The 23,441-nt window shown below is 41.1% G+C and overlaps 1 long non-coding RNA gene across 1 annotated transcript in view; it reads left to right on the forward strand.

Annotated features, from left to right (window-relative positions):
- The window catches only part of LOC119470716, a 214,801-nt gene that overhangs the window by 45,851 nt on the left and 145,509 nt on the right, over window positions 1-23,441 (forward strand). The window lies entirely within an intron of this gene.

The raw sequence follows: 23,441 nt of genomic DNA on the forward strand, positions 1-23,441 counted from the left end.
TCATCTGATAAAAATCAGATATAATGTTTAATGTACATGACTGTCTAATAATTAATGATAATGAAACCCATTTTTTTCTTAATTCATACTTTAGTTTTACAACAAGATGAATAAATTTCAGTTCTAAAGATATTGTTCAGATCCAGCATGGCATTTTATGTATGAACTAAAATTTGCACTTATCAAACAAAAATTTTAGACCTCTCAGTTTATACTTTGTCTCACTGTTTTAAATATTAAACACAAATAAATACTCCAAATGGTCACATAGAATGACAAATCTAAAATGACTCAAATTCTCTTTCTCTGCTTTTTCAGTCACGGTATCATCCTTGTTTATTTCAAATCTACTCTTTAAACACAGGAAGATGTGGTGCCACAGGGATTGCAGATACAGTTTGAGCAGAAGCCCACGCAAACATAGACCATCATAAACTTAGTCTCGAAATGAAGGTAGGAGCCACGTGCGGTGGCTCATGCCTGTAATCCCAGCACTTAGGGAGGCCAAAGCAGGTGAAGAGCTTGAGGTCAGGAGTTCCAGACCAGCCTGGCCAGATGGTGAAACCCCATCTCTACTAAAACTACAAAAATCAGCCAGGCATTCCAGTGGGTGCCTATAATCCCAGCTACTTGGGAGGCTGAAGTAGGAGAATCGCCTAAACCCGGGAGGTGGAGATTGCAATGAGCAGAGATCATCCCACTGCACTCCAGCCTGGGCAATGGAGTGACAGCCCGCCTCAAAAACAAAAAATAGAAATGAAATGAAGGCAGGTAGCTGAATCCATGTGTATTCTGGGTTGACTGTATAACTGGGAGTACTCCAATTTAACTTTCATGTTAAACATAATGTTTGTTAAAAGACAAGGAACAAATGTGCTCATTTAAAGCTTATGCATATATTATTAATTTTCAATAATAACTGTCACAGGGTAGGATTTTTCCTCCTGGAGAATAGGATGGATATTGGTAGTTCATTGGAAATAATCCAGAGCTGATGACTTAAAGTCTGTGGATTCCAGGAGTGAGATAAATGGCTTGTCTGAGAAGAGCCTTTCCACAGCCAAAAGGAACAAGCATAGTCGGGCCATCGGGACAGCAGTGCCAGTGAGCAACAGCAGCCACAGCCTTGATGAGTGAGCGACTGCAGCAGCTCTGGCAGAGAAAGCTGTAAAGTAATTAGTGCATCTGAAAATCCATTTAGGCATCTAGTTATATGACATCTCCAGATGGGGAGAGCAGCATTCTGATTCTGAAGGACACATATTTTAAGTGGATTAAGAAAGGAAATTATTTTAAATGTAGGAAGGTATAATTAACCCAAGGACCCTGGCTGCTGTAAGATATTGTTGAGGGGAAGGACTAGCAGAAACTCAGAGCCCATTAGGCCCATGGCTGAGTACAGGGGGCAGCCCCGTATCCGTGGGAGTATTGTTCTATGAATGAATTTTAATTTGTGGGGCAACAAAGCTTTTTGGGGACTATGCCCTAGGCAGGCTTGTGCTCTTTCAGATGAGGACTTAATAAAAGCACCATCTACATGTGGATGCACCTGTGTATGTATGATTAACCAATGGCTATTTCTTTGCTTTAAGATACTTGGAAATCATCTTTTGCTTTTCATGTAGAACTGGAGACAGATGCCAGAGCAAGATTTTTGTAAGTACCAGTTACAGACTACCTCTGGCGAACCAAAAACCAGGTGTGGAAAAAAACACAGTAAAGGGAAACTCTTCCCTGGACAGATTAGGGACCATCAAGTATAAGGGTGGCTTGTGGCAGGAAATAGAAGAGAAAGCCAGGAGAGTTGGGGATCAGAAAGACACATGTGTAAGCCCACGCAGGGGAGCTCAGGGGTTGGAGCAGAGTGAGAGATTCTAGAAGCAAGAGGAAGGAAATGGACGCCACACGAAAGGAAAGTATCTGGGAACAGTCGGACACCTCAGTCCAGAGGAATGAACTCTAATGATTTCAGTGAAGTTCTCTTAAGATGAGCAACTCCGGGCTGAGATGCAGTTGACCAAAGCAAAGAGGATTGTGGAGAAGACAGCGGACAGTAAGGAGGAGGGGAAACAGGTAGACAGAAGCTTGCCCGGGTGCCAGTGGGTACATAGCATCTTCGTCTATTGACTAAACTGTGGACCTTCCTTTACCACTTGTCTTCCATCCTTGCACTTATCATTGCCTGACCTTTTAATTTCATCTCTTTGTTTATCTAACAAAGTGAGCAGGGATCTTTACCCATTTTGTTTGCTGTGTCCCCAACACCCAACAAAATGGTGCGTGGCATTTGTTGAATGAATAAATGAACAAATATTGCATGGACATAGCTCAGTTGGGGTGGAGGCTGACCGGCTAACAGATCAAGAGTCAGAGCTGACAATTACAAAATCATTGCCAATCTAATTCAATGTATTTGTGGTACGGATTTGGCCCATTTCCTTACAAAGTAAGGTGGGAACTGAATAGAGACAGGTCTGGGGACTAGGCCAACACACATATGCTGTGCGTTCTCCTTTCTGGAGATATTTCCTCAGGGTTAAAATGCGGCTTACTCCCAAGAAATATTTCTTTTTCCTTTAGATCTCCTGATGTGTAGATGCTCTGGGAGGATAGATTCTGTGAAGAGACATATCATTAGATGGAGACATCAATGAGAAAGTACCAAAACAAATATCTTGCCCATTTGCTGATCTGTATCTCATTGCATTAATAGGTACTCTGTTTCTTACAAAAAAAAATTGCTGAAAGAATGGAAATACCTCTCTCTCTAGTATAGTTTAGTTCTCTTTTATCTCTTTCTTACCCTCAAGTAACACTGGACATGGCTACAGTCTGTAATACTCTGTTTTGAGGTCACCCCATTCTTGTTTTGAGACAAACAACTAGACCAGGTCACTCCAGATAAAACAGGAAAGACTGTTCTGTTTTCACAAATTGCTGGAGGCATGTTTAACAGAAATCTAAGCAAACCTAAAGAAAAGCTCAGACTTGTTCAGATATTATAGGGCAGTTGTAGGTACTATTTTGTTTTGTTTTATGCTTCATATTCATAGAAAGAATCCCAAATTAGGCAGTAAGAAAACAAAATTATAAACCACAGAGAATTTTAGAAATGGTAGAAAGACCATATTATGGCCATGAGATATAGTAGGATCTGGCATTCTTTTTAACTGTCCTCTGGGGAGGAGTAATATGGGTTTGGCTTTATCACTTTTACTTTGAAGCATCATCTCTTCATCCCCTTGACTGGGCAGGGTATCCAGAGTGGTGCAGTACAAATATTAGTGCAAACAAATCCAAGTAAATAGCTGTGTGACCTTGGGTAAGTCACATAGCCCCTCAACTTTAGTTTTCTTGTTTTTTAAAAACATCATTTGATTATTTAACATTTTACACCAATTGGTCTGTAAGGTCACCTCTGTCCCAAGTAAAGAAATTCTTGTTTTACGTATAAGTCTTATTTTCTTGGAAGAAAACCGCATGGTAATTTAGAGGCAGTGAGATACAGAGGAAGAAAGACAAGCTTTGGAGTCATGAAAAAGCTGCCTTCGATTTTTGACTCTACCTCTTATTAGCTCAGTTATCTTTTTTGCCTAAAATGAAGATGATTATATCATTTAAGTCACCTGATTGCTGTAGCAACTAGCTGAGATCAAATACACTACCACAAATGAAAGTACCTAGCCCAGGCCTCGGCCTAATGAAGGAGCTTAATGAATAGACAAGAGCCAAGTTGTTAGGGCACTGGGGAGCTGGGCAGGATGACTGACCACACTGCAACTGTTGCTCCCAAGTCAGGTCTAACTAATGCTGCTCAGCCCTGGGCACCCATGTGGCATGCCCTGACAGAGCGGGTACACTCCAGAGGCCCACTGCAAGACCTCTAGGTGGGGACAGTGTAGAGTTAACAAGGGATCCCTCCAGAGTGTTGAACTTCAGGTCCAATCTTTAAATAACTCTTAGGCATGTAAGAAAGTGTTCTGGGGGCAAAGAGGTAAGTTGATGGGGGGAGACAGGAAAAGCATTTTTTGAGATCATGTTTGAATAAACAAGAACAGAATTCAAAAAAGTAAATTTCTATCAAAAAACACTCGAGAAGCATGATGTGAAATGGCCATGTCTTGTTTTGTTTCTTGTTCAATTGAAAAGTTGATCAGATCACTGCTTCTGTCTGATCAAAAACAAGATGTACACCTGAGAAAAATGAACAGCCTGCTGATGAGTGAAATGGTTTAAAATGTGGGTTTGATTTCCATTAGTTTGCCTTGATGTGCTTCAGGGGGAGCTTTTATGCCTTCTCTTTACAATGGCCATGGCTCCCCTCGGCTACCCGGGCATGATTAATATTTGAGGTCAGAGTCTGGCCTGTAGAATTCTAACCCAATTTTACATTAGCATTTTTAAGACTTCCAGGCAAATGAATACTCATGTGCACGTAGGGGTTAGATATGCACAGGAGTGCTCCAGAAACGAAGGTAAAGTATCGTGGAAGGATTGATGTTTGTAACTTCAAAGTCAAGGGAATTCAAAGCTAAGCCCCAGAGAGCTGTGGTGAGTCACCAAGGCTACACAGGATTAAGATACACAAGATAGCCCCTCACCCAGGAATACAAATCAGCACTTTCAGCCTAGGGATCCTGGGAAAAATGTATGCTGGAACGAGGTCATCCCAGATGCTTCTCCAAGCCTCCCAACAAGTGGGAGATGTGCCCATTCAAGCAAGACTTGCTCTGGATAGAAGGTAGCTGGATGCAGGGAGTTGTTAATGGAGACTGTTTTGCAGCCTCATAATTCAGGATATTGGCAAGAGTGGACACCAATTTTTTTTTCCTTCTCTTTCAGAAAAGCCTTCCCTTTTGAACAAAGCCTGTATTAATCAGAACTTCAAATCACACATGGCAATCAATGGAGGCTGTTTAGGGCATTTACAGTAATTGATCTGCTACAAGTTCTTCACAAGTGGATTGCACTGTATATACACATGTACTTTTGGAAAAACTCAAAAGCCATTAGGATGTTCTCAACTTCCATCTGATAGTGTGAGGGCCGTTGACTAGATGTGATCTTAGAAGCAAGCTGTGCCAGCAGCAGGGGGCATTTTGATTAGACAGGAAAAAAGAAGTCCCTGCAAAAGACAGTTGTGGGTTCTGGAAGTGAGGGTTGAGGAAAGCTGAGCACACTTAATCATCATAATTACGAAAGTTGCCATAATGTACCAGATAATTCACAAGAAGTTATTATATAATGCTCATGAAACCAAATAAAGATTCAAAATTCTTTCTCTGAGACTGGGCAACTGAGGCTAAGCAGGCAAGTGCTTTGCCCAAAGTGGCATTTAAATAAGTGCCAGAATTGTGATGTGAACTCAAGTTTTAGAACAAAACCACCATGCCCCCACACCTGCTGTTCTCCATGCCACATTGCCTCTCATCTAACTACTTGGGTGTCTGTTTCCCAGAAGATTTTAAAGTAGGCCTGCTTTGAGGCTGTGAACACGGAAGAAAAACATCTTTGATCATATCTAGCTATGAATTTGTTTTTTTATGTGTGTGTGTGTGTGTGTGTGTGTGTGTGTGTGTGTTGTTGTTGTTGTTGTTTTGGTTTGGTTTTTGAGACAGGGTCTTACTCTGTCACCCAGACTGGAGTACAGTAGCACAATCTCGGCTCACTGCAACCTCCACCTCCCAGGTTCAAGGAATTCTCCTGGCTTAGCCTCCCAAGTAGCTGGGACAACAGGCATGTGCCAACATACCTGGCTAATTTTTGTATTTTTGTTAGAGGCAGGGTTTCACTGTGTTGGCCAGGCTGGTCTCAAACTCCTGACCTCAAGTGATCTGCCCACGTTAGCCTCTCAAAGTGCTGGGATTATAGGCATGAGCCACCGTGCCTGGCTAGCTATAAATTTGTAAGTCTTCCCTTCTCCAGTGTGGAGTAGGTGTCTTTGTTGGAGGAAAGAGTCTAGACAAAAGCTGATAGGTGCTCCTTGCCAAACAAAAAGGCTACAAGATGGAAAGCTTGGGAGCGGGAACCACAGGTAAAGCAATGACACATCTAAGTAGGTGAGTGTCCTGGAACAGCAAGAAGCAGCAGCAAGGAAGACAGTGCTCCCTGTTAGTTCAGATCCAGGGAACCCAGCTAGAATCAGACTGCAAAGGCAGCCGCATGCAGTATGGGGAATACAAGTGGCTCCATTATATAACCTCATCAGTTATTCTAGTACTGAGCAGGAAACCACTTTGGCAACAATGCTTAGGGAATTCCCCAGCTGAGAGCTCTTGTCGTCCTCACCTAGAACCAGCTGAAGCCACTGGGCCTTGATTCTAAAGCCCAATACTATATTCCTGGTTCTAATCTTAACTTTTTTGATAAACAACTCATTTTCTTGAGGGTTCTGAAGGATATATAATCATTCTATGTTACAGATTACGATATGGATGGTAGGTTCAAAGGCACTTGATGTCAGAACCTAAGGTTTAACCACTGCATCAGGTGACCTCCTGTGTAGTGATGAGCTGACTGTCATTAGACTAACTCCTTACAGACTTTAAGTCAAATTTCTCTTCCTTCCTCTCTATCCTCAAAAGACAACCAACTTAAAAAGAAGCAGGAAACTAAAAGTAGATTACAGACTCAAATATATAACTTAAAACTACAAAACTTCTGCAGAAATGTTTGTGACCTTGAGGTAAACAAAGATTCCTTAGACATGACATCAAAAGCAGGATTGGTAACAGAAAACATAGACAAATTGAATGCTAGAAAAACTGAAAACCGCTGTTCTTCAAGGGGCACTGTTAAAAGAATGAAAAGATATGTCACAGAATAAGAGAAAATATTTGTAAATCACAAAAGATATGTATCCAGAATATATAAAAAACTCTCCAAACTCAATAATAAGAAAACAAACTACCTAATTTTTAAAATAGCCTTTTTTTAAAAAAAAAAGAAAAAGAAAAAGGACATTAGAGAATGACATTAAGAAAATGCAGGTTAAAACTATGGTTGAAATATCACTACACAACTACCAAAATAATTAAAATTTAAAAAGGAATTTTAAAAAAACCCTGACAATCCCAAGTGCTAGTGAGGATACCAAGCAACTGGAACTCTTACGCATTGCTAGTGGGAATCCCCATTGGTACAGCTACTGGGGAAAACAGATTTGAACTTATAATGGGCTCGAGTCACTCATCATCAGGGAAATGCAAATCAGGACCACAATGAGCTATCTCATCCCAGTTAAAAAGCAAAAGATGAGGATGCAGATAAAAGGGAGCTCTCATACACTGTTGGTAGGAATACGTTAGTATGGTAAGTAGGGAAAACAGCAAGAAGGTTCCTCAAAAAACTAAAAATGGAACTACCATATGATCCAGGAATCTCACTACGGGGTATTTATTTAAAGTAAAGGAAATCATGTCAAAGGGATATCTGGACCTCCCCCTAGCCTGTTCCACTACTCTGGCTTATTGGAGCATTATTCATAATAGCCAAGATACAGAAAAAACCTCAGTGTCCAACAACAGATGAATGGATAATAAAAATGTGGTATATGTATTTAACGGAATGCTATTTGATGATAAAAAGAAATTCTGTTATTTGTAGTAACATGGATGAGCATGAGGAAAATTAGATTAAGAAAAATAGGCCAGAAACAAGACAGTTGAACACTGCATATTTTCACTCATATGCAGAGGCTAGAAAAGTTAATCTCATAGAAGTAAAGAGTAGAACAGAGTCTACTAGAGGATGGGAAGGGTAGGAGGAAAAGGAGGATCGGGAGGGATTTGTTTAAAGAATACAGAATTACAGCTAGATAGGAGGCATGAGTTTTAGTGTTCTATAGCACTGAAGGATGAGTCTAGTTAACACTAATATATATTTTCAAATACCTAGAAGAGAGGATATTGAATGCTCCCAACACAAAGAGATGATAAGTGTTGAGATGAGGGACATGCTAATTACCTCGATCTGATCACTACATATTGTATGTATTGAAACACCACTATGTACCCCATAAATACATACAATTATTATGTGTCAGTTAAAAAATAAAAATTAACAAAATTAAACATACATTTACCATATGACCCAGCAATCCACTATTGGGTATTTACCTAAGAAAAATGAAAGCGTAGGTTCACACAAAAATGTGTATGCAAATGTTTAAAGCAGCTTTATTCATAATTACCTTAAACTTGAAATAATGTAAATATCCTTCACTGGTGCATTAAACATAACTGGTTTAGCAATAAAAAGAAACACACTACTGATACACGCAAGAACATGGATGAATCTCAAATGCATTATGCTAAGAGAAGCCAAAATGGAAAAGCTAAATGCAGTGTAATGCTATTTCTTTTTGACATTCTGGAAAAGGTAAAAATAGAGAAAAACCAATCAGTGGTGGATAGAACTAAGGTGAAAGGGTAGGGGTTGATGCTGAAGGAGCATGGGGAGATTTTTAGTTGTTATGGAAATTTTCTATATCTTTATTATTATTATTATTTTTGAGACAGAGGCTCACTCTGTCACCAGGTGCCAGGCTGGAGTGCAATGGTGCGATCTCGGCTCACTGCAACCTCCGCCTCCTGGGTTCAAGCAGTTCTCCTGCCTCAGCCTCCCGAGTAGCAGGGGACTACAAGCGCAGACCACCACACCCAGCTAATTTTTGTATTTTTAGTAGAGACGGGCTTTCACCATGTTGGCCAGGATGGTCTCAATCTCTTGACCTTGTGATCTGCCCGCCTCGGCCTCCCAAAATGCTCGGATTACAGGCGTGAGCCACTGCGCCTGGCAATTTTCTATATCTTGATTGCGGTGGTGGGTATACATGAATGTACACATTTGTCAAACTACAGAATGGTACACCAAAAAATGAATTATACCTCAATAATAGGAGGAGGAGGAGAGGCAGTGGCAGCCACTGCAGTAGCGTAAAGCCAAGTAGGGCTCTTTTGAGCAGGAGACCATTACCGCACGTTAGATTTGATAGCAATCTTGGCGGTGGCTGAGCCAGCATTCCCACCACGTGTGAGGCAGACGCCTCAAACCTCGCCATGATTTTCTTTGGTCTGGCCCGCAAAGTGTTAATACACATAAGCTGTCAATAAAGGGATCTTCTGAGAAAATGCAGATAGGAGTAACAATTCAAAGAATCAGTGTTGCACTATCTGCATTAATGTCTGGTCATGGAGGGGAGAGCTTCAGCTTCCCTGGCATTTGCTTTTATAGACAGAACTGGGGTTTCTAGGACCTACACTGGCAAGAGGGAGAAATAAATGTCCATGAACCTGGTCTGATAGATTCTCTATAACTTAAAGCAACGGCCTCTAAATTATCCATCCTCTACGCCAGGCAAATGCCATTTCCTTTTCTTTTATAGCTTTTGACTTTTCTGTTTAAAGGACACTTGGTATTCTTTCCTCCCCATTTGCCATGTGATTTGGGTGGAGAGATGAGGGAAACAAGAAAGAAGGTAATTCTCAGTGTGGCTGATGGGTGAGATGAACAAGATGTGGGAAGCATCTTTGCATCTTCTGGGAAGGGTACAGCCTCAAGGAAACAGAGGGATGTGATGGGTGGCAAACCAAAAGCTGCCAAGTGGGCTTTTGGCATCCTTGGGAAGAAAAACCATCTTATTTATTTATTTATGAGATGGCATCTCACTCTCCTCGCCCAGGCTGGAGTGCAAGTGGTATAATTACAGCTCACGGCAGCCTCGACGTTCTAGGTTCAGGAAAATCACATTTTTAAAGAGGCAGTATATAAGTGACAACAAGTTGGGTCTCTAGACTCAGAAAGATGTAACTTCAAGTCCTGGCCTCACTGTGGACTGCTCCAAGCCCTGGTTTCTTCATTCATTGTTGGAGATGCGACAGTATCTATATTACAAAGCTGCTGCATGGGTAGAACCTATAAGTATACAGATCTTGGCACAGTACCTGGCACATGGCTATGCTTAACAGCTATCTAAAATATTTTTTGTATTGCCAATTTGATCTTAACTGTGTAGATTCAGGAATATTGCACGTAAGGCTGAATACTTACCCAGGCAATCCAGATCGGGTATACAGTCAACCTGATTGACTGACACCATAGCTTCCTTTTGTTTTCTTTTTCCCTGTCACTAGCATGTTTGGGGCTTAACCTATCTGCATAACCACTTAGCAAACACAATCAGGCAATTAGTCTGAATTGCCTAAGTATAAACTATCTTCCAGTGTGATGCTTCTGGGCTTAGACAATGAAATAAAATGTGCAAATCTCTTCCAGTTACTTAAGCTAGACTGTCCCAAGAAACTTGTCTAAATGCAAAAGTGGCTAGCTTCTCTGCATCTGCTAGGAGGTCAGGGTGGCAATTAATACCATGAAGTGCCTACTGAGATTCTCTGAGAAGCTGCATGGAGCAAGGGTTTAGTTATGAGTTTAGGAAATCAGACCATAGAGCCCCAGGCCCCAAACTCTGTGCCAGGGTGCGCTGGGGTGCCATAGTAAACTCATGGAGGTGTCTCAAAATATTTTTTAAGTTTCTAAAGAAGTACTGTGATATCTGACATCTGTCTGGCACTGTGCAAAATAATAGCTAGAAGTAGTCCACAATTCTAGCATTAGATCACTCAGCATTTCCTTTAGCGAGATCACAGTTTTGCAGAGCTAGATTGTTCATGGCAGTGGTAATAAAAAAGCGCTATGCAAAATTCAAGGCAAAACAGGAAATGGGAGAGACAGTGTTTATCTAATTCCACAGTTTGAGACTCATGCGGTACCCAATAGCACATCTATCCCATTAGCAAGTAATTGTTATTCAAGAAGGAAAATAATTGTTATTTTTCTTTCAGTTTATGCGTATTATTATTACTTTTAAATAGCTATGGCGTTGTTAGGACATAAAGAGTCATCGAGTTTTTTAGACCTAACCACTTAATAAATAGAACTGTTCGGTATTTCTTTTGGCCTATAGGACTGTGAAAAAAACTTTCCTAAAACATTAAGGGTACCGTCAATGAAAAATGTTTGAGAATCCCTGCTGGAAAACGCCCTGAAGATGCTGGAGTACACAATGGCTGATAGGTGTCCCCCGCCCAAGGCCAGGGAACAGCTAAGTAGGAGTCAGCTAGAGAACCACAGCATGTTAGAAATGCAAAAGACATTTAAAATCATCCTGGTTAGCACCCTCAGGCTAGCAAGCTGAGTCCTTGAGATGCCTTGCCCAATCCTACTTTTCCTGAGTCTGGGTTGCAAAAGGAGGGAGAAGGGAGAAGCCAATGAGTGGAGAGGGCAGTAGTGGAGAGGTGCAATTCCCGAGAAAGCACACAGCTGACTCAACAAGAGAACGTGACATTGACTCATGAAAATCACACACCTGCTCTGTCTTCCCCCATCAGTAGGGCAGGTGGGCAGTGGATCAAGAATAACCTGAGGGGGCTTCAAGGATACCTTCACACAGACACTCCTAGTTCTTCATAAGAGAGAGAGAGGGGCGGAAGCAGGATTCTGGCACATGGGAACTATGCTGCTGCGTTCCAGTGTCTGGCTCCAAGAGGCTCTTGCCTGTTTGTTTGTTCCTCGAGGGTAGGCTGGGACATTCATATCACAAGAAATCACCTCTATCTAAATTAAATCTCCCCTGTCTCAAAGAGGCAGGGTTGGGAGCTGCCAGGGGAGTGGTTTGGGCTTTGTATTCTTGCATGCCTAGCATGAAGTCAGCATCAGCATCAGTAGTACATGGCTGTACAGGAGTGTCCGTGGGTGTTTGAAAAAGGGAGGTGGGTTGGGGTGGAGGGTGGCTAGGGCTGTGGCCAGAAAGGCAAAGGATCTGGAGCCCTGGGGCAGGTTGTCAGGGTCAGGTGTGGAGGTGCTGCAGTTTACCTAAATGTTAGGAGATGGGCTACCTGTCAGATAATGCAAACTCAATTACACCTGTAGGGATTCTAGAGGTCAGTAGAGCTCAGCCTGGTTATCTGTTTGCAAGATATAAAGCAATAGCCAGATAAATTGCTAATGAAAGAGAGCTATGCAGAGCTCTGTTCGGCCACCTAGAGACTGGCATATGGAAGAGACGTATTTAGGAAGTTCAGAGCTTAAAGGGGGCAGCCTGGTGTGGCGGAAATAGTTCTGGTTTGGGAGTTAGGCATTCAGGGCGTTAGTCCTGCTCAGCTGCTAATTAGCTGTGTGACCTCTGGTAACTCATTTTGCTTTTTCAGACATCAGCTCCCCATCCGCCCACACACAGGGCTGCTGAGAGGCCAGGGTAACGTAATAAATGACCATTTATCAAATGCTTTGAAAGTGCCACGTGCAGTTTGAAGCACTGCACATACTTTATCTCATTTAACCCTCACAGGCCCTATCTGAGGTAGAGATTAACATAAGGCATAATTAAAAGTAGAGGTGAGGAGGCTGACGTCGTGTTGGTGGAACGCGCGTACTCATCTCTGCACACCAATAGCTGGGAGACTTAAGTGTTCCTAAGATTCTGATTTAGCTGATCTAGGGTAGGGCCTACACATTTGCAATTTACTACTAAGTGCCTGGGTCATTCCGATGTGAGTGGTTTGCAAAGTCTGGTTTAAAAAATACAATTGTCCCTATGTATATGTGGGATATTGGCTCCAGTGGACCCAGGTCTGCACATACTCAAGTCCCACAGTCTGCCCAGAGGAGCCCATGTACACAAAAAGTCAGCCCTCCATATGTGTGAGTTTTGCATCCTGAGATACTTTATTTTTGATCCACCTTTGGTTGAGAAAAAAATCCCTATATACATGAACCTGTGCAATTCAAAATTCACTTGTTCAAGGGTCAACTCTGTTTCCCTAAGCCATATTGTGCCACTTCCACTCTAGAAACCATAGCGTGACTTACCCATATGGGGAAGATGTTGACAAGAGGACACCTTGGAGTTCAGGGTCCGCCAAATGAAGGTTGAGGGAGGAACATTAGAGAACGTGTGTCCTTCTAGGCTCCCAGATCCTGGCCACGGGTCTCAGACTGTCACCCTTGGAAGCCTGTAACATGTGCAATGAGGCTACTAAGGCAGCTTGGTGGTTGAGTGGTTCTTCTGCGCAGGAAGGTAAGTAGGACCCATGGTTCCTACCTACTCTGTCCATCATTAATTACCTCTTCTCATATGTGCACATCATTTTAGGATTTTTGCCTATAGTATCTTCTTTGATCCTTTCACAACCACTTTATAAAATGTATAAGATTTCCCTATATTATAGACAAGGAAATTGAAGCTCTGAGAGGATAAATGCCTCACCTCGGAGGTCTGGCCTCACAGCTGGTAAGTGGTGGAGACTAGACCCGCAGTCTCCTTGCATTAAGTCACGTGCTCTTTTCAGTACCCCATGACTGTTTACCAGTGACTCAGCCCCACCATGGGCACAATGGGGCAAAAAAGGAATGGGAAGCAGCGTCCTTGCCCTCGAGTAGTTTATGATGTAGTTGGATTATAGGAGTAATGCAACCAAAGGATGACAGAGTGGTCTGGTTGACCCAAAGAGAGCCAAGAACAGGTGCAACCATTAAGAACCTTTCCTAATCGGGCGTATGTCTGTGTTTGTGATTCAGAAACAACAATGGCTGCACCGCATTCGAGGACGATGCTTACTTAGGCTGGATATGATTTAGATCTCCTCTGCTTATCATCCTTCCATGGTCCCTCCTGCTCATAGGATTAAGTCCAGAGCCCACCTCCCTATCCAGCCTCATCTTGTGCCATACTGCCCTTCTCTGTGTTCTTACAGTTTGCCTTGTCTGGGATACTTGCTCCTTGCCATGCACCTGTCCCTTACCTGTTTCTTTCCTCCATCACCTCTTTTTTTCAAAAGCACCTCCATTCCCTCACCTTTCCAAAGCGGGGTGATGAAGGAAAGGGACAGGTACGTGGCAAGGAATAAGTACCCCTATCCATCTTTCAGGTCTCAGTTTAAATCTCCCTTTTTCAGAGAACTCTTCTTTCCTGTTCCCTCACACTGACATAGGTCACCACCCCACTGTATGCCCACATTGCATCCTGAATGTTTTCTGTGAAGAACTCATCACAAATCTATTTGAAATTTAATATTAAATTTATCTTCCCTACTTTGAGTTCCATGAGTCAAATATTGTGCCTATTTCATTAACCACTATATCCCTGGTACCCAGTGACTGACTCATAATACAGATCCAAATATCTGTGGCACAAATGAATGAACTAATGAATGGGAGGACAGGTGGGTAGTTGAAATATTGAGTAGTAGAAACTAAAAGGTGTTTCATGGATGCAAGCCAGTATACGATGATCATTTCAGTTCGGTGAATTCTTACTGACAGTGTGCTAAGCAAAGAACAAAAAGATGAGTAAGACCTGGTTCCTCACAATCAGACTTATAAAAGGGAGACATGCAAACAAAAGATAGTATCATATGTGTTTTCTTTTTGAAAAATTTGTACATTTAGCTTTCCCAAAGGTTAGAGCCCAGAGCCAAATGCCCATGGTTGAGAATTCTTTCCAATGGTCTGCACTGGACCCCTTCAGGATATAAGAGGAAAAAGGAGAGGTCTTCAGAGAGGATATTTGGAGGGTGGCAAGGCCTTCAAAGCCAGAGCCACGTCCCATGATATCTGGTAGCTAATAATTTTGGTATTGCAGCATTTGTACCATCTGGGACCTCATTGAAAATACAAATCTTCAGGCCTAGGACCTGATTTGCCAAGTCAGAAATTCTGGGGGTGAAGGGACCTAGCCACTAGTGCTGGGGCTGCCTAGTATAAACTCATGAAAACAGATGATGGACATCCCTTTCCATTTCCCTGGTCAGTGAGGTCATTTGGTAGTTTGAGCCCGGCTGATGTGAGAGTATTTGCGCCACAGAAATTGGCAAATGAAAATTAGATCTTTTCTTCCTAAGAAAACCAATTGTTAAAAATTTACCAGTATTTCATTTGCCCAGAAACCCATGTTTTAACAAGCTCTTCAGGGGATTCTGGTATCTTCTTGTTTTTTCTTCCCAATGCTATAAGGGCATCCAAAATTCAGGTTTGTGTAGATTTCATGAGCCTGAGCTTGGATACCTCCAGAAATTGTTTCTTCCTGGTTATGACATGAGTATTTGCAAGGGAACAACTGTTTCTCCTCCAGGGATCTGATCTCCTGCTTCCCCTTCTCTCACCCCATAAAAAGGAGGATGCTGAGGATGAGAAGTGACTGTAGAATGGCTATTTTTGTTCCCACAGCCAACATTGTTGAAGAGAGGCCTGATTTGCAAACAAAGATTATATAGCTGTGAATCTCAGCAATCTAAAAACAGCCCCATTCTGTCTACATAGCAAATTGAGGCCTTTTTTTAAAAACAGAATTCAGAACCACTCTGGATGACAGTGATTTACTGAAATAATCAAATCCTGAATTCTGCCTATATCAGCACAGTGTTCATCACACACCTGCATATGGTCCCTCAGAAGAGACTGACATGCATTAAGCAAGGAAAAATGAATACAGAAGTAAACAAAAGTTGCTGTGAGCAGTTGCATCTCCCACTACTGCAGAGGGGTGAGGGTGGGGGGGGGTAGAAATGCTTCTATCTTTTAAAAGAAAAAAGCGCTTCACCTGTTTAATCAAATGTATTATTCATTGAACCAGGTATATTGGCTAATGAACCAGGTAGTTCCCCTAATGAGTCAAGCAGATCACCTGCTGAAAACACTTTCAATACTAATTCATTCCTCAGCTGTGTTCCATCTTCTAAAGGCCAGGCGTTTAACCTGGGCCTTGGCTGTAGCCCCAACCAAGGCTTACTCATTTTGTGGCCAGCCTTGATCAGATATAAAGTACGTTCTTACATTATAGAGAATCAAAGACTAGAAATTTGGTTGACCACCTTTAAAGAACATCTTACACACTTGCTGCCATTGTTACTTCTAGGGGTTGCAATCTAGATGCCAAGAGAGGATTCTGGGAGCTCAAGCAAGCAAGACTTTGGGGCAAGTGCACAGAATAGGTAAAGCAGCCCTAAGGGCTGCTGGTTGGCTGTTTTTATGGTTATTTTTTGATCATATGCTACATAGGGGTGGATTATTCATGAGTTTTCCGGGAAAGGGGTGGGGAATTCCTGGAACTGAGGGTTCTTCCCCCATAAGCTCCACATAGGGTAGCTTCTGGCCATTGCCATGGTATTTATAGACTCTCATGGCCCTGATGGGGGTGCCTTTTAGCAGGCTAATATATTATAATTCGCATATAATGAGCAGTGAGGACAACCAGAGGTCACTTTTGTTCCCATCTTGGTTTTGGTGGATTTTGGCCATCTTCTTTACTGAAGCCTGTTTTATCAGTGGGGTCTTTGTGACCTGTATCTTGTGCCAACCTTCCATCTCATCATGTGACTAAAAACGCCTAAAACTAAAAATTCCCTCTTGAGAATACAGCCCAGCAGGTCTCAGCCTCATTTTACCCAGCCCCTATTGAAGATGAAGTTGCCCCTGTTCAAATGCCTCTGACACCATCCATAATAATTTGTTGCCAGAAAATGGAAGTGGGTGTTCATTTCATTGCTTTTGTGATACAATACCTGGCACTTAGTCGATCCTTGATAAGGTTTGTATATGTGGACAGAGAAGATGGATGTATTAGTCCATTTTAATGCTGCTGATGAAGACATACCCGAGACTGGGAAGAAAAAGAGGTTTATTGAACTTATAGTTCCACGTGACCGGGGAGGTCTCAGAATCATGGTGGGAGGTGAAAGGCACTTCTTACATGATGGTGGGAAGAGAAAATGAGGAAGATATAAAAGCGGAAACCCCTGATAAAACCATCAGATCTCATGAGATTTATTCACTACCATCAGAACAGTATGGGGGAAACTGCCCCCATGTTTCAAATTATCCCCCACCAGAACCCTCCCACAGCATGTAGGAATTATGGAAGTACAATTCAAGATGAGACTTGGGTGGGGACACAGCCAAACCATATCATTCCTCCCATTGCTCCTCCAAATCTCATGTCCTCAGATTTCAAAACCAATCATGCCTTCCCAACAGTCCCCCAAAGTCTTAACTCATTTCAGCATTAACCCAAAAGTTCACAGTCCAAAGTCTCATCTGAGACAAGGCAAGTCCCTTCTGCCTATGAGCCTGTATAATCAAAAGCAATCTGGTTACTTCCTAGATACAATGGGGGTACAGGTATTGGGTAAATGCAGCCATTCAAAATGGAAGAAATTGGCCAAAACAAACGGGTTACAGGGCCCATGCTAGTCCGAAATCCAGTGAGGCAGTCAAATTTTAAAGCTCCAAAATTATCTCCTTTGACTCCAGGTCTCATATCCAGGTCATGCTGATGCAAGAGGTAGGTTCCCATGATCTTAGACAGCTCCACCCCTGTTGCTTTGGAGGGTACAGGCTCTCTCTCAGCTTCTTTCATGGGCTGGCATTGAGTGTCTGAGGCTTTTTCCGGCAAATGGTGCAAGCTGTTTGTAGATGTACCATTCTGGGGTCTGGAGGATGATTGCCTTCTTCTCACAATTCCACTAGGTGGTGCCCTAGTAGGGACTCTGTGCATGGGCTCTGACTCCACATTTCCCTTCTGCACTGCCCTAGCAGAGGTTCTCCAGGAGTGCCCCGCCCATGCAGCAAACTTCTGCCTGGGCATCCAGGCATTTCCATACCTCTTCTGAAATCTAGGAGGAGGCTCCCCAATTCTTGACTTCTGTGCACCACAAGCTCAACACCACTTGGAAGCTGCCAAAGCTTGGAGCTTCCACCATCTGAAGTCATGGCCCAAGCTCTACACTGGCCACTTTTAGCCACAACTGGAGTGGCTGGGATGCAGGGCAGCAAGCTCATAGGGTGGACACCACACTGGGACTGTGGGCCCAGCCCACAAAACCGTTTTTTCCTAGGCTTCTGGGCCTGTAACTGGAGAGGCTGCAGTGAAGACCTCTGACATGCCCTGGAAACATTTTCCCCATTGGCTTGGGGATTGACATTTGATTCCTAGTTGCTTATGCAAAATATCTACAGCCTGCTTGAATTTCTTTTCAGAAAAATGGGTTTTTCTGGTCTATCACATTGTCAGTCTTCAAATTTTCCAGACTCTTATGCTCTGCTTCCCTTATAAAACTGAATGTCTTTAGCAGCACCCAAATCACCTCTTGAATGCTTTGCTGCATAGAAATTTCTTCTGCTAGATACCCTAAATCATCTCTCTCGAGTTCAACCTTCCACAAATCTCTAGGGCAGGGGCAAAATAATGCCAGTCTCTTTGTTAAAACATAACAAGAGTCACCTTTGCTCCAGTTCCCAAAGAGTTCCTAATCTCCATCTGAGACCAACTCAGCCTGCACCTTATTGTCCATATTGCTATCAGACTTTTGATCAAAGCCATTCAACAAGTCTCTAGGAAGTTCCAAACTTTCCCACATTTTCCTGTCTTCTTCTGAGCCCTCCAAACTATTCCAGCTTCTGCCTGTTACTCAGTTCAAAAGTCGCTTCCACATTTTTGAGTATTTTTTAAGCAACACCCCAGTATACTGGTACCAATTTATTGTATTATTTCATTTTCATGCTGCTGATAAAGACAAACCTGAGATTGGGAAGAAAAAGAGGTTTAATTGGACTTATAGTTCCACATGGCTGAGGAGGCTCAGAATCATAGCAGGAAGTGAAAGGTACTTCTTGCGTGGTGGCAGCAAGAGAAAATGAGGAAGATGCAAAAGTGGAAACTCCTGATAAAACCATCAGATCTTGTGAGACTTGTTCACTACCATCAGAACAGTATGGGGGAAACCACCCCCATGATTCAAATTATCTCCCACCAGATCCCTCTCACAATACATGGGAATTATGGGAGTAAAATTCAAGATGCGATTTGGGTGGGGACACAGCAAAACCATATCAAAGGGTAAATAAATGAATGGTAGAATGAATAAACAAATGTTTTTAAAATATGGTCTTATGGATTTCACTTTTATTTGCAGGTCTTAGTTTTTCTGTCAAGGCAAACTCTACCTTGCCTGTCTTAAGGAACTGCAGAAGTTTTCTGCTGACTTTCTTAACTCTGGAACCATCAGGTTTATTGCTATTTCTAATATCTTCAGTAACTATGATTGATTTATCAGACTGAGAATTTGAAATACACAGGGCATGAGTTTTCCATTTTCTTTGCCTTAGAGGAGATAAAGATGAAAGCTCATCAGGGTTTTTACTTTCCTGCTGCCAATCCTGAGTTGGTGATGGTGCTATTACCCATGCATCTTGCCACCCAGGCCACATTGCTCTCAATTATATAAAGAAATCCATAGTGCATGAACTCCCTCACCACCCCAGACAGATTGGATTTTCATATCTTCAAGTCTCATAGGAAACTGTAGGTACAGGAGCCATGCTGAGCACATGCTCTATGACAGATATTATACTGTGGGCTTTACATAAATTAGCTGATTTAATTCTCTCAACCACCTTGTAAAATAATTATCTCATTTTACAGAGAAACAAATGGGTTTGGGGGGAGTTAAGTATTATAATTGGTTCGAGATGATATAGTTCAATAATGATAGAACTGAGGTTTGAACAGTTTGACTTCACATTCTTTTTACCTTTCCAAATTGCTTTTTGGCCCTTGAGAATTCTAATTATAGAAAAACACAAAAAATAATATGCACCTGTGTAAGAATGTGAGCTAGCAAAACTTTAATACAGGTTCAGCTGTGTTAAGCAACAAACAGTCCGATTAGCAATGAGCAAGGAATGTTACTGCCGCCTAAGTAACTTAGTGGGTTGCTAGGGCTTTGCCGACAAATGATACCACTTCCCAGATTCATGGGCACTTGCTAAGATGCCCAGGGTCCACCCTGCTGTTGGGCTTTCCTCCTTGCCTTATACCAGCTGGGAACAATTTTCCTAGTTACATGAGATGATCCCATTATAACTACTACTACTACTGAAAACTGGCAGCTAACATTTATTGAGTGCTTACTATGCTATGAAATCTGAATCAACTTCCTTTGGATTAGTGTTTTCATTGTGTATTTGTTACCATCCTTTGCTTTTAACTATTTAGATCTTTATATCTGATGTGGGGTTTTTTTGAAGATAGCATATATTTGGCTCTTTCCTTTTTATCTAATCGGACAATCTTTGCTTTTCAGTTGTGATGTTTAGACCTTCCACAGTCAATGTCAATATTTATATGTTTACATTTAAATGTGCAGTCTTGCTGCTTGTTTTCTGTTTTCCAATCTGTTATTTGTTACTTGTTTCTTTTTCTGCCTAATTTTGAATTGAGTACCTTATTGTAATTCCATTTTTCTTTCACTCTTGACTTTTTAGTTATACCTGTTTCTAAATTTTCGTTAGTGGTTGCTTTATTGTTTACAATAAATTGAATTGTAACTTCAATTACCTTGAATTTGTCACAGCCTGTCTTAATGTAATATTATTCCATTTCACCTAAGTGTAAGAACCTTTCCAGAGTCTTCTTCCATTATGGTCTCTTCAATCCTTTGCTCTATCGTTTTCATACACTTTATTTTTGCACGTGTTATAACCCACTAACTATACTACTTTTGCTTTAGACAATTTCCTTTTAAAGTGAGTGAAATAAGAAAAATAAAGACTTTCATGATTACCTTGATGTTCGCCATTTCTAGCACTTTTCGTTTCTTTGTGTAGGTCTAAATTTCCTGTTTGATATCATGATCTGTCTGTGGCAGGACTTTTATATTTCTTGTAGCGCAGTTTGACTTTCAGTGCATTCTGCCTGCTTTTGTGGTTCTCAAAAAGCCTATTTTGCATTTGTTTTCAAAGGATATTTTTGCTGTGTAGAATTCTTCACTGATTGTTTTGCTTACTTGCCCAACTACTGAGAGAATGGCATTAAAATTTCTAGCTAAAATTGTGGATTTGTCCATTTTTACTGTATTCTGTCAATTTTCTGCTTCACGTGTTTGTGTGAGTTGATCTTAGGTGTATATAGACACAGATTGCTATGTCTTGTGGTAAATTGACCCCTTTATCTCTAGGAAATATTTTTCTGTCTCTGGTAATTATCATCAACTTGAAACCTACTTTGTCTGATATTAATACAGCCACATCAGCGCTTATACGCTTAGTATTTGCATGGTGTATTAGTTATCTATTGCTGTATAACAATATTAGCACACACTTGGTGACTTAAAGCAAACCGATTTTTCACAGTTTCTGTGGATCAAGAGTCTGGTCATGGCTTAGATGAGTCCTCTGCAAGGTTACAATCACCATTATTGACTAGGTGTTTTGCTGGCTGTTGACTGAAGAACAGAGTCCCTCAGTCCAACAGGATGTCAGCAACTGAACTTTGCCAATAACCACTTGAGCTTGGACATGGATCCTTCCTGTCATACCTGGAGATGAGAACCCAACCCTGGCCCATGATAATTGTAGTCTTGCAGAGAATTTATCTGAGCCATGACCAGACTCCTGACCCACAGAAACTGTGAATATTCCATGTGCTTTAAGCCACTAAGTGTGTGGTAATACTGTTATGCGCCATAGATAACTAATAACCATGCAAACACGAAGCATGAAAGCTGATGTGGCTATATTAACATTAGACAAAGTAGGTTTCATGTTAAAGAGAATGACTAGAGACAGAGAAACATTTTTGAAAGAGAAGAGAAAGTATAACCTGAAGTAAATAATATTTACTCCATGTGTTAGTCACTCTGAATTCCTAGCTGATTGCTGGCAGAGGTTACCCTCAGCTCTTTGCCATATGGGCCTCCCCAGCATGCCTGCTTGTTTTGTCAAAGCTAGAGAGTCTCCTAGCAAGATAAGTGCTCCATGACTACATTGCATAATGCTGTAAGTGACATCTCAACTTTGCCATATTCTGTCGATTAGAAGCAAGTTATTGGTCTTGTTCACACTCAAGGGGCAAGGATTACACGATGGCAGGAATATGGGGAGTCAGGAATTGTGGAGGCCACATTAGAATATGTCCTTCTCATACCATACACATTTCTCTGCCCTTTGACTTTCAACCTGTGTCTTTATGTTGAAAGTGTATTATAGCATATAACTCACTCTTGCTTTGTTATCAAGTCTGGAAATCTCTACCTTTTAATTGGAGCACTGGTTCATTTGAATTTAACTTAATTATTGATAGGCTTGTATTTGTCTATCATCTTGTATGTTTTTTAAATTTTGATCCATCGGCTTTTTGTTACTTCCCATTTCCTACTTTTTTTTTTTTTTTTTGAATAACAGCAATTTTTAGCTTTCTACTTTAACTCTTCTGTTACCTTTTTGTATTATTTGTGTGTATGTACATATGGTTGGGTAAGAAGATTTAATATGTCTTTTTATCTTATCAGAATCTGTCATTTAAAAAATTATACTACTTTTTAAACAATGAAAAAACCTTAGAACAATATCCTTCCAGTCACCATCTCCCTGCCTTTTGCGTTTCTTTTATCATCTATTTTACTTTTGCATAGATTAAAACCCCTCGATATATTGTTATAATTTTTACTTTAAACAGTCAGCTCTCTGATTTATGGACATACTTACCATTCCTCGTGTTTTTCATTCCTTCCTGCAGATCTAGGTTTTTACCTGGTGTCATTTCCCTTCCGCAGGAAGAGCTTTTTTTGCATTTCTCAACATGTACATCTGCTGAAGCCAGAGACTCTAAGCTTTTGTCTGCTTGAATTTGTCTTTATTTTGCCTGTGAGAGATATTTTCTCTGGGTATGGAATTCTAGGTTGAAATTTTTGTTTTGTACATTTTTTTTTATAGTGCACTGAAAGTGTCTTTCCATTGACTTCTGGCCTGCGTTATTTCTAATGAGAGGGCAACTGTCATTCATTCGTATTTGTGTCTCTGTATGTAATGTGGTTTCTTATTTTTGGTCTGTTTTCAGATGTGTTTAAATGTGGTTTTGTTTGTTTTTATTCAGTAACTTTCCTGTTATTATGGATTCTTATTTTTTATTCATTTTGGAAATTTCTTGGCCTCTTCAAACATTTTCTTTGCCCTTTTTGTTCTTTGTCTCTTTTTTCCTTCTGGAGTTTTAACTAAACAAATGATATTTTGTTTAATAATGTGCCACAATGCTCAAATGCTCTGTTCTTTCTTTAAGATGTTTCCTTTTATATGTTTCATTTTGAATAATTTCTGTCATCTAATTTACTAATTATTTTCTCTTGTCTGTTGATGACTCATTGAAAGAGTCTTCATTTCTTCCTTCCATGGTATTTTTTCTTAGCATTTCCATTTGATTTTTCTTTTTTTCATAGAAAGTATTGCTGTCTCTGTTAACTTTCCTTATCCATACTACCGTGTTGTTCCTCTTTTATATATAATTGTATAACATATCGATCATATAACATGTAACAATAACATGGTTATTTGAAAGTCCTTCTCTCATAAGTCTAACATCTAGAACATCTCCGTGACTGCTTCTGCTGACTCTT

Source organism: Cebus imitator, unplaced genomic scaffold (assembly GCF_001604975.1).
Source record: "Cebus imitator isolate Cc_AM_T3 unplaced genomic scaffold, Cebus_imitator-1.0 Scaffold38, whole genome shotgun sequence".
Lineage (NCBI taxonomy): Eukaryota > Metazoa > Chordata > Mammalia > Primates > Cebidae > Cebus > Cebus imitator.